This window comes from Takifugu flavidus, unplaced genomic scaffold (genome assembly GCF_003711565.1).
Source record: "Takifugu flavidus isolate HTHZ2018 unplaced genomic scaffold, ASM371156v2 ctg445, whole genome shotgun sequence".
Classification (NCBI taxonomy): domain Eukaryota; kingdom Metazoa; phylum Chordata; class Actinopteri; order Tetraodontiformes; family Tetraodontidae; genus Takifugu; species Takifugu flavidus.
This window is the reverse complement of record NW_026622064.1, coordinates 2,102-21,400: the sequence shown is the minus strand read 5'-3', so window position 1 is coordinate 21,400 and position 19,299 is coordinate 2,102. Positions and strand designations below refer to the sequence as shown.

At 53.7% G+C, this 19,299-nt stretch overlaps 1 pseudogene; it reads left to right on the top strand.

Moving 5' to 3' along the window:
* Window positions 1-4,574: 4,574 nt before the first annotated feature.
* On the top strand, window positions 4,575-18,886 carry LOC130520613 (CST complex subunit CTC1-like; annotated as a pseudogene).
* Window positions 18,887-19,299: the final 413 nt, after the last annotated feature.

The window sequence follows — 19,299 nt, the reverse complement described above, 5'->3', positions numbered from 1 at the left end:
CACACGCACACACACACACACGCGCGCACGACACACCCGCGCACGCACACACACACCCACCCACCACACACACCGCACGCACACACCCACGCACACACTCACACACATGCACACCACTCACACACTCACACGCACGCACACACACTCACACACACACACGCACGCACACACGCACGCACACACATGCACACACACACACACACACTCACACACCCACGCACACAGGCACCCACACGCACACACACACACCCCCACACACGCACAACACACACACACCACACACTCACACACCCACGCACACAGGCACCCACACGCACACACACACACACCCCAACACGCACATCACACACTGCACACACACACACACACACTCAACACACACACTCACACACACCAACACACACACATACGCACACACATGCACACTCACACACACAACCACACACACAACCACCCACCCACAACACACACAACACACCACACACACCACACACACACACACCCAGCAAACACACACACACTCAACACAAAAACACACAACTAACACAAACACAACAACGCAAACACATACAAAAAAACACAAAAAACGCACACAACACAACGCAAAAACACACAAACAATCACAAACACACAACACAACCCACTCACACACACACAACCAAAAACACACACACACACAAACACCCACGCACAACAAACACAAACTAACACAAAACAACACACTCACACACACACACCCAAGCACAAAACAACATACACAAAACCACGACAACCCAAAACCAAACAACCACGCACACCACAACACACACACCAAACACACACACACACAAAAAAAACACCCACACACCACGCAAACCAACAACACCCACGAACACACCAACACAACACACACACACAACCACGCACACACACACCCACGCACAAACACACACACACACACACAACACTCACACACACACCCACACACAAACACACGCACACACACACCCACACACAAACACACACACACACACACAACACTCACACACACACCCACACACACACCACACTCACACCACCACCCACACACACACACAACCCCACACACACGCACACACACGCACGACACACCCACGCACAACCACACACAACACACACACACCCACACAAACGCATGGTTTCAGCTCCCCTCTGACCCTGACAGGAACCTTTGTCCGCAGCCTTGCAGAAGCTCCGCCCCCGGAGGCAGCAGGCGCCCGGGCCGGCCCGGTGGAGGGTGGCTATGCCCGGGCCGAGTGTTGGAGCTGAGCTCCTGATCCTGTACGGAGCCCAGGCGGTTCCCATCCGGCTGAGGATTCTGCTGGACGCCTGTTCAGCGTCCTGACCCCGGAGCAGGTGGGGCTGTTGTCCCGGCCTTGTCCCGGCCCCTGTGGGTTCCTGAACCGTGTTTGTTCTGGGTTCCAGGTCAGACACATTCTGCAGGCTCTGAGCTGGTGCCTGGGGGACTACATGAGAGGCTACATGCTGCAGGTAGCTCTGACCTCTGACCCCTGACCTGGCGGGACTCTGCTGGTCCAAGCTTCCTGTTTCCATGGTGACCCCTGAAGAGGAGCTGCTCATCCTGAGACAGTTCCTTCGCTTTGGGGAGACGCGCGCCATCGTGGACCTGATGGCCCCGGCCGCTTCAGACCTTCACACGCTGAGGACAACGGTGGGTCAGACTGTGGACCAGAGACGACTCGTGGTTGGTGGTGAGCAGCTGCGGGTTCAGAGGTCCTGGTGCAGGAGGCCCCCGGTCCGAAAGGTCTGCAGGTGCTTCCAACCTCTCCTGGCCTCACCTGTCCCCCGTTTGGTTCCTGCTCTCAAGGTCAGTAAGGGTCCAGCACCCAGGCAGCTTCGGTTCCTCCATTTATGGCCACGCTCTTTCAGGAGGCGTTTCCTGTCAAGGGTCCATCCAGGTGCCCTCAGGCCCGTGAGGGGGGGGGGGGGGGGCATGATCCTGGGGATCAACCTTCTCGGCACCTCCAACCCAACGGATCTCCCAGAACACAGAGACGGCGTACCGGGGTGGTCCGACTGGGGTCCAGAACCTTCAGGCACCTTCATCCTGTCCCCACAGAGCACCCCCCCCCCCCCCCTCCCACCTCTGCTCGGAGCGGGGTCGCGTCTCCTGTGACCTTTGTGGCAAAAGCTTCTATGACAAAGGTAGTTTACTCACCAGTAACAGAACCAGAGCTCCCAGTTTAATCACCAGTAACAGAACCAGAGCTCCCAGTTTACTCACCAGTAACAGAACCAGAGCTCCAGTTAGTTTACTCACCAGTAACAGTGAACCAGAGCTCCCAGTTTAATCACCAAGTAACAGAGAACAGAGCTCCCAGTTTACTCACCAGTAGTAGCAGAACCAGAGCTCCCAGTTTACTCACCAGTTTAACAGAACAGAGCTCCCAGTTTACTCACCAGTAGGCAGAACAGAGCTCCCAGTTTACTCACCAGTACAGTAACAGAACCAGAGCTCCCAGTTTACTCACACAGTAGCAGAACCAGAGCTCCCAGTTTACTCACCAGTAACAGAACCAGAGCTCCCAGTAACAGAACCAGAGCTCCCAGTTTATCACCAGTAGTAACAGAACCAGAGGTCCCAGTAAACAGACCAGAGCTCCCGAGTAGTAACAGAACCAGAGCTCCCAGTTTACTCACCAGTAGCAGAACCAGAGCTCCCAGTTTACTCACCAGTAGCAGAACCAGAGCTCCACAGTTAGCTTGATTCTGGCGTCCTTGTGTTGATGCAGGAACCCTGAAGATCCACCAGAACGCCGTTCACCTGAAGGTTCCAAAACATGGCTGCACCGGTGGCGGGCTGTTCCATGGTCTTCAGCTCGCTGCGCAGCCGGCAACCGGCACAGCGCCAACGCCAACGCGCGGCTCCACGCCGGCGCCGTCAGTGTGTCAGCAAACACGCCAAGAACAGGCCGCTGGGCCCGGGACGGCGTCCGCTGGCCCCGCCCCTTCACACCAACGCACGCATCACAGCTGCCGGGCTGCAACCAGTCCTCCCGGGTCATCGCCCCTCACCCCAGGGGTCACGGCCGGGGGTCACGGCCGGGGTCACCGCCGGGGTCACCCCCGGGGTCACCGCTGGGGTCACGGCCGGGGTCACCCCCGGGGTAACGCGGGGTCACGGCCGGGGGTCACGGCCGGGGGTCACGGCCGGGGTCACCGCTGCTGCCGACCCGCTGCCCGTTCCTGACCGTGGCGCCGCCGGAGAAGCACGAGGACGGCTGAGAGAGAGTTCCTGCCAGGCAGCACCAACGAAGAGAAAAAACCCAGGGAGTCGAGCACGCCGATGAAAATAGAACAAGAAAGGGGGAGGAGGAGGAGGAGGAAGAGGAGGAGGGGGAGGAGGAGGAGGAGGAGGAGGGGGGGAGGGGGGAGGAGGAAGAGGAGGGGGGAGGAGGAGGAGGGGAGGAGGGAGGAGGAGAGGAAGAGGGGGAGGAGGAGGAGAAAGGGAGGAGGAGGAAGAGGAGAGGAGGGGGGAGGAGGAGGAAGAGGAGAGGAGGAGGAGGAGGAGGAAGAGGAGGAGGGGGAGGAGGAGGAGCCGGGGGGAGGAGGAAGAGGAGGGGGGGAGGAGGAGGAGGAGGGAGGAGGAGAGGAGGAGTGGAAGAGGGGGAGGAGGAGGAGAAAGGGGGAGGAGGAAGAGGAGAGGAGGAGGAGGGGGGGGAGGAGGAGGAAGAGGAGGGAGGAGGAGGAGGAGGAGGAGGGGGAGGAGGAGGAGAAGAGGGAGGGAGGGAGGAGGAGGAGAAAGGGAGGAGGAGGAGAGGAGGAGGAGGAGGAGGGGGGAGGAGGAGAGGAGGAGGGAGGAGGAGGAGGAGTAGGAGGAGGAGGGAGGAGGAGAGGAAGAGGGGGAGGAGGAGGAGAAGGGAGGAGGAGGAAGAGGAGAGGAGGAGAGGAGGAGGAGGAGGAGGAGGAAGAGGGGGAGGAGGAGGAAGAGGAGGAGGGAGGAGGAGGAGGAAGAGGAGGGAGGAGGAGGGGGAGGAGGAGGAGACGAGGAGGGGGAGGAGGAGGGGAGAGGAGGGGGGAGGAGGAGGAGGGGGGAGGAGAAGGAGGAAGGGGAGGAGGAATAAGAAGAGGAGGGGGAAGAGGAAGGGGAGGAGGAGGAAGAGGAGGGGGAAGGAGGAGGAGGAGGGGAGGAAGAGGAGGAAGGGGAGGAGGAGGAAGAGGAGGGGGAAGGAGGGGAGGAGGAGGGGAGGAAAGGAGGAGGGGGGGGAGGAGGAGGAGCAGCTTCAACCCAGACAGAAGAACCCTTGAGGCCACGTGAGGAACTTCCAGGTGATGACGTCACCAAGCCGCCATCAGCTGCTGCTGAACTTTGTTAGAGGATGAGGAGCACTCTTCATCTTAGCTTAGCTTCTTTTAACTTTCTAAGCTAAAACGGATACTTTAATTCATAAATGATGTTTTGGGGTTTGTTTGTTTGTTTGTTTGAATAAAACCTTCCTGCTGATCACGCACACGCACACGCACTATTCCTTTATCTGAATAAGAATTTATCAGTTGAAAAAAGAAAGCGGAACCTCGCGCGCTTGTCTGTTTCCAGTCGGACGGCTTTTCTGCCTGGACCAGCCGTCTGAATTGGAGCGTCGTTGTCGCTGTTCTCCGTCGTCATGGTTTGAATAAAAGTTCAAATGTCGAGGGGAGACTCGCTGAGACGGTTCTTCGCCCACGACTCGCTGAGACGGTTCTTCGCCCACAGACTCGCCGCCCTGACGCAGGAAATCTTAGCGGTGTTTGACGGAGTCGTGGCCGATTATGAGGCGGAAGCTTCGGGCAGCTGGAGGTTCTCCCGTCTCCAGGATGTTTAACTTCGAACATGAAGCCTGAACAACGCTTAACAAACCAGAAGCAACAGTTTGACAAATTAAAATGTAAAGAATCTTTTACACACACCTGTGAAACATTTCGCCTTTTAAACGTGAACCTAAGAACAAAACAGGCGTTCTAATCTGACGTTGTTCTGACCCAGAACGTGAGCGTCAAGTTCTTCCAATTTCACAATAATGTTGCTGATGTTGAAGGACCCGATAAACGGTCCCGGTTCCTGGTACTGGTAGAGTCCACCAGGTGGACCTTCAGGTCACGACCGGTTCTTTCTTCTCCAGATGGGAAGCGTAAAAGAGTCCTCGGTGCTGGTGAGGAAGAGGAGTTCGAGGGTTCTGCAGGTCCACGCAGCTGCTCCGATCCATCAAGGTTGAGCCAGCACGCGTCTTTATCCGCCACCTTTGAAACATCTTGAATAAATCGGGACGTTTCTCTGGTCTTCAGCTGGTCGGTGCAGCAACAGGACGCCAGAAGAACCCGGAGTGGTGGAACCTTCGGGATCAGGGTCCTGCCGGGATCGGACCCACTCCCAGAAACTGGTGAGTGTGAGGATTAGGCTCCGCCCTCATGACCGCCGCGGGCCCCAGATGTGTTTCCTGTTGGATGGGCCGGCGGTGTGGAACAGCTGACGGGCGACTTTGGTGCAGAAAACCCGTTTAAAGTCAGGTGACAGCAGGTGGTAACCATGGAAACCTCAGCCGTCGGGGACGTCAGACGCCAAGAGTCCACATCTGACCGAAGGTGGGTCCCGCTCTTGTGGTGCGGAGCGGCTCTGTTTGACCGGGTTGGGCTGTGTGTGCAGGCAGCAGAGGAACCGGAGGACCCGGGGGGACCGGGTCCTCTGCCGGGCCCACAGCTGAGGACCGGAGCGGCCGAGCCAGGTGACGTCTCAGGACTCATCGTCTCCGCTGATGCAAAGCAAATGTGACTCGTGTCTCCGTCTGCAGCTGGACGCAGGACGCTGACGGCGGGTCCACAGACCCGTCCCCACCCCAGGAGGACACGGAGCACGTGGAGCATCAATGGACGCCTGCTGAGAAGATGAGTCTGGTCCTCTGGAGTCGCACGGCTCGGTCAGACGGGCCTCGGATCAGGTGGACGAGGACAGAAGCGTTTGCAGTGGGCGTCCCCGTCTGGGGGACGGGCGTCTCAGGTGGAGCTCCTGTGAAGGGCTGAGGGTTCTGGAGGAGGAGCCCAGCAAAGATCTGAGCGCCCACAGCAGAAGCTCCACACGCAGGACGCTCTGACCCGGCACAAGGCGACCCGCCCCGAGGAGAGACCGCACCTCTGCCGGGTCTGCTGCAACATGTTCCTGAGCAGCTGCAGGTCCACCTCAGGACCCACTCCGAGCCAGCTGACCGTCCACACCAGGGTCCACACGGGGGAGACGCCGGACCGCTGCCCGGACTGTGGCCGGTCCTTCAAGTGCAAGATTCACCTGGACAATCACATGAAGGTCCCTCGGGACACAAGCCGTTCGCCTGTTCCAAGTCCTACCTGCCGGTCCACATGAGGACCCACAACGGGGAGAGACCCTACAGGTGCTCCGTGTGTGAGCAGGCCTTCACCCAGAGTCACTGTCTGAAGAGCCACATGAAGAGACACCAGGAGGGGGGACATGCAGGGACCGCCTGATCTACGGCGTCCACCAGGAGGGGGGACCTGCAGGGACCACCTGATCTAGGGCCTCCACCAGGAGGGGGGACCTGCAGGGACCACCTGATCTAGGGCCTCCACCAGGAGGGGGGACCTGCAGGGACCACCTGATCTAGGGCATCCACCAGGAGGGGGGACCTGCAGGGACCACCTGATCTAGGGCCTCCACCAGGAGGGGGGACCTGCAGGGACCACCTGATCTAGGGCATCCACCAGGAGGGGGGACATGCAGGGACCGCCTGATCTACGGCGTCCACCAGGAGGGGGGACTGCAGGGACCACCTGATCTAGGGCCTCCACCAGGAGGGGGGACCTGCAGGGACCACCTGATCTAGGGCATCCACCAGGAGGGGGGACCTGCAGGGACCACCTGATCTAGGGCGTCCACCAGGAGGGGGGACCTGCAGGGACCACCTGATCTACGGCGTCCACCAGGAGGGGGGACCTGCAGGGACCACCTGATCTAGGGCCTCCACCAGGAGGGGGGACCTGCAGGGACCACCTGATCTACGGCGTCCACCAGGAGGGGGGACTGCAGGGCCACCTGATCTAGGGCGTCCACCAGGAGGGGGGACCTGCAGGGACCGCTGATCTAGGGCCTCCACCAGGAGGGGGGACCTGCAGGGACCCGCCAATCTACGGCGTACCAGGACCAGGGGGGGGACCTGCAGGGACCACCTGATCTAGGGCCTCCACCAGGAGGGGGGACCTGCAGGGACCACCTGATCTAGGGCATCCACCAGGAGGGGGGGACCTGCAGGGACCACCTGATCTAGGGCATCCACCAGGAGGGGGGACCTGCAGGGACCACCTGATCTAGGGCATCCACCAGGAGGGGGGACCTGCAGGGACCACCTGATCTAGGGCCTCCACCAGGAGGGGGGACCTGCAGGGACCACCTGATCTACGGCGTCCACCAGGAGGGGGGACCTGCAGGGACCGCCTGATCTCGGGCGTCCACCAGGAGGGGGGACCTGCAGAGACCGCCTGATCTACGGCGTCCACCAGGAGGGGGGACCTGCAGAGACCACCTGATCTACGGCGTCCACCAGGAGGGGGGACCTGCAGAGACCACCTGATCTACGGCGTCCACCAGGAGGGGGGACCTGCAGGGACCACCTGATCTACGGCGTCCACCAGGAGGGGGGACCTGCAGGGACCACTGATCTCGGGCGTCCACCAGGAGGGGGGACCTGCAGGGACCACCTGATCTAGGGCCTCCACAGGAGGGGGGACCTGCAGGGACCACCTGATCTCGGGCGTCCACCAGGAGGGGGGACCTGCAGGGACCACCTGATCTCGGGCGTCCACCAGGAGGGGGGACCTGCAGGGAACCACCTGATCTAGGGCCTCCACCAGGAGGGGGGACCTGCAGGGACCACCTGATCTCGGGCGTCCACCAGGAGGGGGGACCTGCAGGGACCACCTGATCTCGGGCGTCCACCAGGAGGGGGGACCTGCAGAGACCACCTGATCTACGGCGTCCACCAGGAGGGGGGACCTGCAGAGACCACTGATCTACGGCGTCCACCAGGAGGGGGGGACCTGCAGGGACCACCTCATCAACGGTGTCCACCGCTGGGCCTCTCTCCTCTGTCCAGGTCTCTGTCCATGTCTCTGTCCAGGTCTCTGTCCAGGTCTCTCTGTTTACACACATGTGGGGATGATTGAAGATGAAAATCTGCATTCATGTCTTGAATAAAAGTGTCTTTACGGGGTTGTTGTAGACCTGGACCAGGGGGTTGTCCAGGTCTACGGTGGCCCTGGTGGGTCTGTGTGAGTGGAACTGAGGTTTGAGGGCCACTCCTGGGACCCGCCCACACCTGAGCTGCTGCTGTCCTCGTCTCCAGTTCCTGTTGGGAGACTTCATACACCCAACGAAACACACACACACACACACACTCACACAGACACACACACACACACACACAGACAGACAGACACACTCACACACACACACACTCACTAATTTGAAACACAATCATACATCAGGATTAATCACAGGAAAAGTACTCTGTACTTATTGGTTGTAGTTTTAAAAATATATATCTATATAACTGTTTAACACTGTCAACTTTAGAATTATCCCTGATGGGATGGAACATCTTAAGAATTAATTTGAAATAATTGCACAACCGAATTTCTCATTTGAAACCTTTAATCACAAAATAATTTCGACTTTTAATATTTTATCCCTAGAATATGAAATTCCCCCGTCAATCGCTCTTATTGCAGTTCTTCTTACTGCCGCTGGGTGTCGCTATAAACATGTCCTTGGTGCACGGGTGTCTCAGCTCTGGATGCAATGAATTTTGAGCCATTCCGGATTCCGTAGTTAAACAGGAAGTAACGCTTGAAGCTTTTTGCGGGAGCGTCTATTTGACAAGATTTCTCGTTACTTTTGTGAACGACGCGCAGGGATCGCCTGGACTTTGTCCGTTTGGGGATGAGAACATGGATCGATTTCTGGATCACTTCAGATACAAAAGCGAGGCCGTCAGTAAAGTCTAACTGCTTCTGAATTTGGGATGATTACATTTCACCATCTACTCTACTGCTCTTACTTGATTTCTCTATTTGCTGCAGGAGTCCAAGTGGTTACAGGAAATCTTCAGCTTCATTAGTCAACATCTTTTTCCTCTTGTTTCTAAGTTCACTGGACCTGCTGCTGACACTTGTGTGACAGGTTAGTGGTCCAGTCAGCATCTGGGGTGACTTGATGACTGTAATACTGGGGACGCATGAGCCAGCTCAGGAAGGCTCTTTCTGCTCCAGGTTGCTGTCCAACATTTCCTTCCTCATTTTATCCACTTACAATGTGTTGCAGGTGGAGGTGTGTGTTGTCAAGATCTTGCAATGTGTGTGGTCACAAAGATAGAGGAGAACATGTGTGTTTCGCACACTTTACCTGTCAGCTACAGGTAAGACCTCAGGGAAAAGACAGGTTTTGCTGCGGAGGATGTTGACTGACGTTTCCCTAACTTGACTCCAGGCTGGTCTCCATCTCCGAGCTGGTCTCCCAGCAACACTTGCCTTGTGTCAGCCGTCTCTCCTGGAGCACCAGTCAGCAGCGAGCATGGCTGAAAGAGGCAGAGCGTTCACCGCCAGGTCACCAGCCTCTACAGCGGGTGAACCTGCTGCTAACTGGCTGCTTAGAAGAGGGGCAGGCGGGAGGATGGAGGGTGACAGACACCAGTGGGAGTGTCCGGTGTGAGGTGGGTGCTCTCTTCTGCTCCATCTGTGGGTTTGGGCGCAACAGTCATATTTAAAGTTGTCCATTTCTGCCTGTCCCTTTAGGGTGTGTCTTTTTCTCCACTGTGGCTGCATCATCCTGTCCTCTTTCCTAACTGGAACTACATCCCCTACAGTGGAACGCTAACCAGGCCATCCCAACAACTGGACCATCACCAGATGTGCCGACTGTGGGAACATACAGGGTCTCCAACGAGCCCCTAAACTCCTTCAGCCCTATATATTTTTCTGAGGCGTCATCGCTAATTCAGAAATCCAAGACCACCACGTGTCCTTTAGATCCCATCCCAACACACCTGTTGAAGGATGTTCTACCACTGATAGGCAGTTCTATCCTGGACCAGATCAATGGTTCTTTAGTGTCAGGTTATGGACCCCGGTCCTACAAGGTGGCAGTGATTAAGCCGTTGCTTAAAAACCATCACTGGATCCTGACGTATTAGCAAATTACAGGCCGATATCCAACCTTCCTTTGATCTCTAAAGTTCTAGAGAAGGTGGTGGTGACCCAGTTCCTGGAGCACCTGCAGAGGAACAGCCTGTTTGAGATGTTTCAGTCAGGCTTTAGAGCTCACCACAGCACAGAAACAGCACTTCTTAAAGTCACTAATGATCTTCTCATAGCTTCAGATCATGGACTGGTCTCTATGCTGGTTCTGCTGGACCTCAGTGCTGCTTTTGATCCAGTTGATCACAGCATCCTGTTACAGAGACTGGATCATGTGATTGGGATTAAAGGGACAGCACTAGACTGGTTTAGATCATATTTATCTGATAGATCCCAGTTTGCTCATGTCCATGGTTGCTCCTGTTTGACAGACGGCCTTCAGGTCTGGTCTCAAACAGTCGTCAACATCAGAAGTCGGACAAAACATGGATGCACAGATCAAGACCAATCGCATTTCAGTGGCTCGACTGGATGAATTATGGGCTCAGCAATTCAAGTGGGATTTTCCTGAGAACGCTCAGTCAGAGCATTTGGAAATGTCCAAGGAAGATCAGCTGTTCATGGATCGAGTCTCTGAGTCAACCAAGCCGGTCAGCGGTCGCTACTCAATCAGGTTGCTGTTGAAAAACAAAGATGTGAAAATGCCCAATAACAGAGCTCAACATGAAGAAGAAGCTTCAGAGGAACCAGACGTTCAAAGACGACTACGTCATGAACGACATGATCAGCAAAGGCTACGCTGTAAAAGTACCAAATGAAGACCTAAAACGGAGTGATGGAAAGGTGTGGTTTACTCCGCATCACGCTGTTTACCACCCTAAGAAGCAGAAAATACGAGTGGTATTCGACTGGCGCTTCTTACCAAGGAACCACACTCAATCAACAACTACTTCAAGGGCCTGACATGACAAGCAGTCTCATCGGCGTCTTAACAAGGTTCCGTCAAGACCAAGTTGCACTAATGGCGGACGTAGAATCAATGTTCCTTCAAGTTAAAGTACCACCAGAGGACGCTGACCTTCTCAGGTTCCTGTGTGGCCGGACGGCGACGTCTCACAAGAGCTGCAAGAATACAGGATGGAGGTCCACTTGTTTGGCGCCACCTCCTCACCAAGCTGTGTTCTGCTTTGAGAAAATGTGCTGAAGATAACGAGCAGTTTTGATGCAGCTGTAGTGGAAACGGTTTTGTGTCACTTCTACGTTGACGACTGTTTGAGATCAGTTGCATCCGAACAAGAAGCAGTCAAGTTATATCAAGACCTGAAGGCCGTCTGTCAGACAGGAGGATTCAGACTAACAGAATGGATGACCAACAACCAGACTGTGCTGTCAAGCTTTCTACAAGAGGACCGGGCAACAGAAGTCAAAACCCTCGACTTCGAGCAGGAATCACTCGCCATGGAGAGAGCCTTAGGCGTACTGTGGTGTATCCGGGCAGATCAGTTTAAGTTCCACGTCAACATCCAGCAGAGGCCTCTCACCCGAAGGGGAATCTTGGCAATGATGAGTTCAGTCTACGACCCACTGGGGATGTTGTCTCCAGTCGTACTGCCTGCCAAAAACATTCTCCAGGAATTGTGCAGACTGAGAACAGGATGGGACGATGCTGTGCCAGACCATCTCGCACAACACTGGTCAAGGTGGATGGAAGAGCTTCAGCAGCTCACCAACTTTGGAGTGGACCGGTGCTTCACACCACCAGAGTTTGGAGCAACAGCGGAGGCTCAACTACACCACTTCAGTGACGCCAGCGAAACAGGCTACGGTGTTGTCACTTACCTGGTCCAGAAGAACAGCAGCAACCAAATGCCCCCTCAACAATCCGGAAAATGCTGTCTCGCTGTACTATCTGTCGAAGACAACATGGTGCATCAGGCACACAAATGATGGCGGACTTACCGAGAAATAGACTTGTACCGGATGAACCACCTTTTACCAGAAGTGGGGTGGATCTCTTTGGACCATTCAATGTAAAACGAGGAAGATCCTATGTAAAAAGATACGGACTTATCTTTACCTGTCTTGCAAGTCGTGCAGTCCACATGGAAATGGCGACATCACTGGAAACAGACTCCTTTATTCATGCTCTGCGTCGCTTCAGCGCAAGAAGGGGTCAAGTGAAGGAAATGAGATCTGACAATGGGACTAACTTTGTCGGAGCTGACCGCGAGCTCAGAAAGGCAATAAAGGAGTGGAACACTTCACAAATTGAGAACATCTTGCTCCAGCATGACATCAAATGGATATTCAATCCTCCATCCGGATCTCACCACGGAGGGGTGTGGGAGAGAATTATCCGCTCCATCAGAAAGACCATGGCTGCTACGCTGAGAGAACAAAGCTTGGATGAAGAAGCTCTTCAAACGTTCTTCTGTGAATGTGAGGCCATTCTGAACAGCAGGCCTATTACCATGCCTTCAAATGACATGAACGATCTGGAAGCCCTCACCCCACAGCACTTGCTGCTGCTGAAGACTCAACCAAACTTACCACCGGGACTCTCCCAGACAGGTGACAATTATGCACGCAGAAGATGGAGGCAGGTCCAATACATGAGTGACCTATTCTGGAAGCGCTGGACCCGGGACTACTTGCCTCTACTCCAGAAAAGACAGAAATGGAACCACCCATCACGGAACTTCATCCCAGGAGATGTAGTCTTGATCATCGACGAGTCAGCACCTAGGGGATCCTGGCTGATGGGAAGGATCGTCAAGACTACAGAGGATGAGCATGGAATGGTCCGCAAGGTTCCAGTCAAGACAAAGACTAATGAGCTTGAGAGGCCAATAACAAAGCTCTGCTTACTGCAAGGAGCAGCATTAGAAGTTATGTACCTGGTTGGGTGATATTTGCTTTGTGTTACTAAAAAGAAAGACTTTCTTCAAATAGGATGTAATTGTTTCTGCCCTAGAAAGCAATTAGGGGCCGGTATGTAGAGGCAGAAGTACAGTTTATGGTTATGCAGTTCATATTATTAAAATGTGTTAAGAAAATGCATAATTCAATAATATAAGCACAGAGAGATTTAATAGTTAATCATTTCATTTATAACTTTATAATGGTTAAAAGGATTAAAATGTCTAATTGAATTCATGTTGTTATGTGATTTCGTATCTGTTGATAAAATTAGTGCTTCTCCTTTAAGACCACATAGAGCCAGGTGTGCCTGTTTACCCTGAGCGGGTAATCAGTGCTGGAGAGCTGGAGAAGCTTTCTTACCTCTATCTCTCTCTCTCTTCTATAAGTAATTAGTTGCAACAAGTGTGTTAGCCAGACCCAAATGTTTGGTCATTTTGTGGAAATAAACCTGGAGATTTTTATATTTTTTCTTCACTACAAACGTTTCCTGAGTGGATTTGTGGAACTACACAGCTGAGCTACAGACACCGCCGGTGGAATGCAACTTCTTGCTAGCGTTAGACAGATGAGTAAGCCACTGCTAGATCTCAAGCTAATCAAACCTCTACACTCCTCATACAGTAGGGTTAGCCATGGAGTTCCTCAAGGTTCCGTACTCGGACCAATCCTCTTCACATTGTACATGCTTCCCTTAGGGAACATTATTCGGCAGCATGGGATAAATTTTCATTGTTATGCTGACGACACTCAGCTCTATTTATCCATGAAACCAGAGGAGACAGAGAAGTTAGTGAAGCTCCAGACCTGTCTTAAAGACATAAAGTCCTGGATGTCTTCAAATTTCCTCCTCCTTAACCCAGGAAAAACTGAGGTCATGGTGTTTGGTCCTGAACCTCTCAGGGATAGATTAGATCACATGATCACTCTAGATGAGATCTCATTAACATCTAGTCTCTCTGTGAGGAATCTAGGAGTAACTTTTGATCAAAATCTCTCCTTCAACTCACACATTAAATTAGTCTCTAGAAGTGCCTTTTTTCACCTGAGGAACATCTCAAAGATCAGGAAGCTACTGACCCACCATGATGCTGAAAAGTTAGTCCATGCATTTGTTACTTCCAGGCTGGACTACTGTAACTCCTTATTATCAGGGTGTCCAAACAACTCTTTAAGAAGCCTCCAGTTGATCCAAAATGCTGCAGCCAGAGTTCTGACAGGTATTGACCACAGAGGTCACATGACTCCTGGACTGGCGTCGCTTCATTGGCTGCCCGTTAAATTTGGAACAATTTTTTAAAACCCTTCTTTTGACCTACCAGGTCCTCAGAGGCCGAGCTCCATCCTACCTGGAGGAGCTAGTGACACCTGACCAGCCCAATAGACAGAATGCTGGTCTACTGGTGGCCCCAGAGTCTCTAGGGGTAGAATGGGGGGCCGAGCATTTAGCTACCAGGCCCCCCTGCTATGGAACCAGCTCCCTGTCCAGGCCCCCCTGCTATGGAACCAGCTCCCTGTCCAGGCCCCCCTGCTGTGGAACCAGCTCCCTGTCCAGGCCCCCTTGCTATGGAACCAGCTCCCTGTCCAGGCCCCCCTGCTATGGAACCAGCTCCCTGTCCAGGCCCCCTGCTATGGAACCAGCTCCCTGTCCAGGCCCCCTGCTATGGAGCCAGCTCCTGTCCAGGCCCCCTGCTATGGAGCCAGCTCCCTGTCCAGCCCCCCCTGCTATGGAACCAGCTCCCTGTCCAGCCCCCCCTGCTATGGAACCAGCTCTCTGTCCAGGCCCCCCTGCTATGGAACCAGCTCCCTGTCCAGGCCCCCCTGCTATGGAACCAGCTCCCTGTCCAGGCCCCCTGCTATGGAGCCAGCTCCCTGTCCAGGCCCCCCTGCTATGGAACCAGCTCCCTGTCCAGGCCCCCTGCTATGGAACCAGCTCCCTGTCCAGGTACGGGAGGCTGACTCCATCGCTACTTTAAGATCAGACTTCAAACCTCCTCTTTGATGAAGCTTATTGTTACTAATTCTGTAGTTTCAGTTTCTATCATAGACAGACACATTATCATACTTGGGGGGTCGTCTAATCGTTAGGTTATATAATAATTATACGTATATAATAATATAGAAATAATTGTCTAATCATCAGGTCACATCTTAGTGATGCTGCTAGAGGCCGAGGCTGCAGGGGTCCAGAACCATGATCACCTGACAGGCCTCTGGTACCCCCCTGGGTCATGGTCTCCACCCCCCCCTCATTCTCCCTCCCCTCCCCTCCTCTCCTCTCCTCTCTCTCTACCCCCCCCTACCCCCCCCTACCCCCCCCCCCCCATCAGCAGGAGGGTCCCCCTACATGAGCCTGGTCCTGCTCCAGGTTTCTTCCTGTTAAAGGGGAGTTTTTCCTGCCACTGTTGCTTGTCTGGGGTCAGGCCCTGGGATTCTGGAAAGCGCCTTGTATAAGACGCTGTATAAATAAAGATTGATTTGATTTGATTTGATTTGATCAGAGCAGGAGCAGAAAGGAGCTGGAGGACACGTGGAACTGATTGGTTCTCCTGTCCTTCTCCGTCCTGCCCCCGAGCAGAGGATGGATCTCACCAGAGCTGTTGGAGTGCGAGAAGCAGCAGGTTATCTCTCCAGCAGGTATCTCTCTCCTGTATTTAAGAGAATAGGAAATACATATTATTAATGCCACAGAGGGCAAACGGCTGTAATTACACCCTGTTTATAAACACACGCCACAAGTGCACATGAACGTGGAACCACGGGAGAGTGTCAGGGTGAGGAAGCTGCCTGGAAGGGAGCTCAGCCATCAGACCTGTTTAGAGGAAAGTTTACAGGAGACTGTTCACATCAAGATCACATAAGCTGCCTCCGTGTTTCTGTCCTTCAGCCCTCGGGGACGGCGTTTGTCCGTGTGTGGTCATGTGGCTTCAGTCTGCGCTCTGCTCCGCGTGGCAGGAACGTCCTTCTTCTGCTTCTCGCTGACCGACGACACTCACCGTCTCCCTGTTCTCGTCAAGGTAGGACACTCGTCTCGGGGACGGCCCTGCAACTCTCCAGCCAAGATGACCTTCTGACCCGTCTGGATCTGTCTGTGCTTGGTTGCAGGAGAGCAGCAGGTTGTGGTGGAGTGACTGTTTGTGTGTTGGGGATCGTGTGTGTGTGACGTCGCTGCGTGTTTGTGCCTTGCGAGGCTGGAAAGGAAACAGCATCTTGGCTGTGACTGATCACTCTGAAATCCACACAAACTACTCACAAGGTCCTCGAGAAGACTCGCGTGCTGACCCTCAGGGGGACACGCCCCCCTCACTAGTGATGTCATGTATCGATGACGACGACACTGAAGAGTCTCGGAGAATGTTCACTCAGACTGATGCCAGAACCAAGTGAAGAGAATTGTCTTTATTTTATTAGCATGTGTTGTACCATATGTTTCTGTTTTCTGTTATAAGCACTTTAGAAGTTAGGAATAGTAGAATGTTTAATCAGTGGAATAAAGATAAGCAGTCAGTTGACCCTTCCTTGACATGAATGTTGTTTAGACAGTTGGAGCCAGGAGGAGACAGTCAGAAGGAAAGTGGTAGACCCCCATCGTAAAACGTGACAGAATAGTTTACTGGTGTTGATAAGTTCCTCGGCAGAATGACCTCTGACCTGGCTATCTGGGAAGATAATGGAGAAGAAGGACTGCACCAACACCAAATGAGGCGGGAAGAAGAAGATGAGGTCATCCAAGAAGAAGGACTGGATTGGACTGAATTAGCATCAATAATTACATATATTGTTCTATAAAAGACTGGCTCAAGGGATAGTTAGGCGGTCAGACTTCATGCCCTGACAATTGACTCTGTTGTTTGTAGGGTTATGAACTGGCCCAGAGCTCTGTAATATTTGTATCTTGAAATAATTCTATTGTAAATACATTTTGAAATTGGCATTTGTTTACTTGAAGTCTTCATTTAAGAACACGCGGATTGGCAGTGACACACGAGAGACTGCGATCCAACACAAGCAATCCAGAATCATCAATTACCAGGTGACAATGCTGAGCTGTGATTGGCTGTCTTACATCTACCTTTGTGGTAAGCCCCACCCCCCTTCTCTCAGGGCACAGTGACAGAGGTTGTGAGGCGCGGCGGCAGGTTTATATGTGATGGACGGGAAGGTGGGTCTGTGCCTTGCCTATCAGCCACCTTTAAGGAGGGAGCTGAGAGCGGGGGACTCGGTGCAGGTGAGTTTCGGGATATGGTTTGCTTCTCTTTCCTGTCTCTGTCATCTTTACCTGGAGAAAGCATTGTGGGTAGGAACAACCAGGGTTGTTTCTGCTATTAACAATTACAGATTATTCATTTTACATGAGTTTCATATTTCACTGCAGATTACTCACGTCCACTTCCTGTTCCGGCCCAGTCCTGACTTTCCTCCCAGCATCCTCTGCACCTGCCTTCGTTCGACACTCAAGATCTCCTCCTTCAGCAAAGTGTCAGGGCCCCCAGCTGGCTCCAGCTGCCCCTGTGATGGTGTTACCACGACTGCTCTTGGAGAAAAACATGGGTATTTGTGAGTACCTGTGGGTTTGCCACCTGAGCTCCCAGCTGTCACACAGGTGAAACCACAGAGCAAATGGTCACATGGTTGCTGGGTTATGGCGACTGATTATTCTTTCTTCCTAGTCTGGTTCCCCGTATGTTGAAGCACTGTGTGTGTATGTTGTCATGGAAACTGATGGCGTTGGTCTGGAGACGAGAAAGAGTAGACAAAGAAAGGAGAAACATTTACTCTGAGATGCTGGATGAGCCTCACACCTGTCCACTGACACAGGTAGATACACCTCTGTCCTGTGTCCCCTGTGTCTCTGCAGTAGTGTTGACCCAGCGTGTGTCTCTGTGTCTCTGCAGTACAGTGTTGACCCAGCTGTGTCTCCTGTGTCTCTGCAGTACAGTGTTGACCCAGCTGTGTCCCTGTGTCTCTGTAGTAGTGTTGACCCAGCTGTGTCCCCTGTGTCTCTGCAGTAGTGTTGACCCAGCTGTGTCCCCTGTGTCTCTGCAGTATGTTGACCCAGCTGTGTCTCCTGTGTCTCTGTAGTAGTGTTGTCCCAGCTGTGTCCCCTGTGTCTCTGCAGTACAGTGTTGACCCAGCTGTGTCCCCTGTGTCTCTGTAGTAGTGTTGACCCAGCTGTGTCTCCTGTGTCTCTGTAGTAGTGTTGACCCAGCTGTGTCCCCTGTGTCTCTGCAGTAGTGTTGACCCAGCTGTGTCCCCTGTGTCTCTGTAGTAGTGTTGACCAGCTGTGTCTCCTGTGTCTCTGTAGTACAGTGTTGACCCAGCTGTGTCCCCTGTGTCTCTGCAGTACAGTGTGACCCAGCTGTGTCCCCTGTGTCTCTGTAGTAGTGTTGACCCAGCTGTGTCCCCTGTGTCTCTGCAGTAGTGTTGACCCAGCTGTGTCTCCTGTGTCTCTGTAGTAGTGTTGACCCAGCTGTGTCCCCTGTGTCTCTGTAGTAGTGTTGACCCAGCTGTGTCTCTGGTCTCTGTGTCTCTGTAGTAGTGTTGACCCAGCTGTGTCCCCTGTGTCTCTGTAGTAGTGTTGACCCAGCTGTGTCCCCTGTGTCTCTGTAGTAGTGTTGACCCAGCTGTGTCCCCTGTGTCTCTGTAGTAGTGTTGGACCAGCTGTGTCTCCTGTGTCTCTGTGTCTCTGTAGTAGTGTTGACCCAGCTGTGTCCCCTGTGTCTCTGTAGTAGTGTTGACCCAGCTGTTGTCCCCTTGTCTCTGTATCGTACCTGTGTCCCCTGGTCTGTAGTGTCCTGTGTCCAGTCTGCAGTAGTGTTGACCAGCTGTGTCCCCTGTGTCTCTGTAGTAGTGTTGTCCCAGCTGGTCCCTGTGTCTCTGTAGTAGTGTTGACCCAGCTGTGTCTCCTGTGTCTCTGTAGTAGTGTTGACCCAGCTGTGTCCCCTGTGTCTCTGCAGTACATTGTTGTCCCAGCTGTGTCCCCTGTGTCTCTGCAGTACTGTTGTCCCAGCTGTGTCTCCTGTGTCTCTGTAGTAGTGTTGACTCAGCTGTGTCCCCTGTGTCTCTGCAGTACATTGTTGTCCCAGCTGTGTCCCCTGTGTCTCTGCAGTACTGTTGTCCCAGCTGTGTCTCCTGTGTCTCTGTAGCAGTGTTGACCCAGCTGTGTCCCCTGTGTCTCTGTAGTAGTGTTGACTCAGCTGTGTCTCCTGTGTCTCTGTGTCTCTGTAG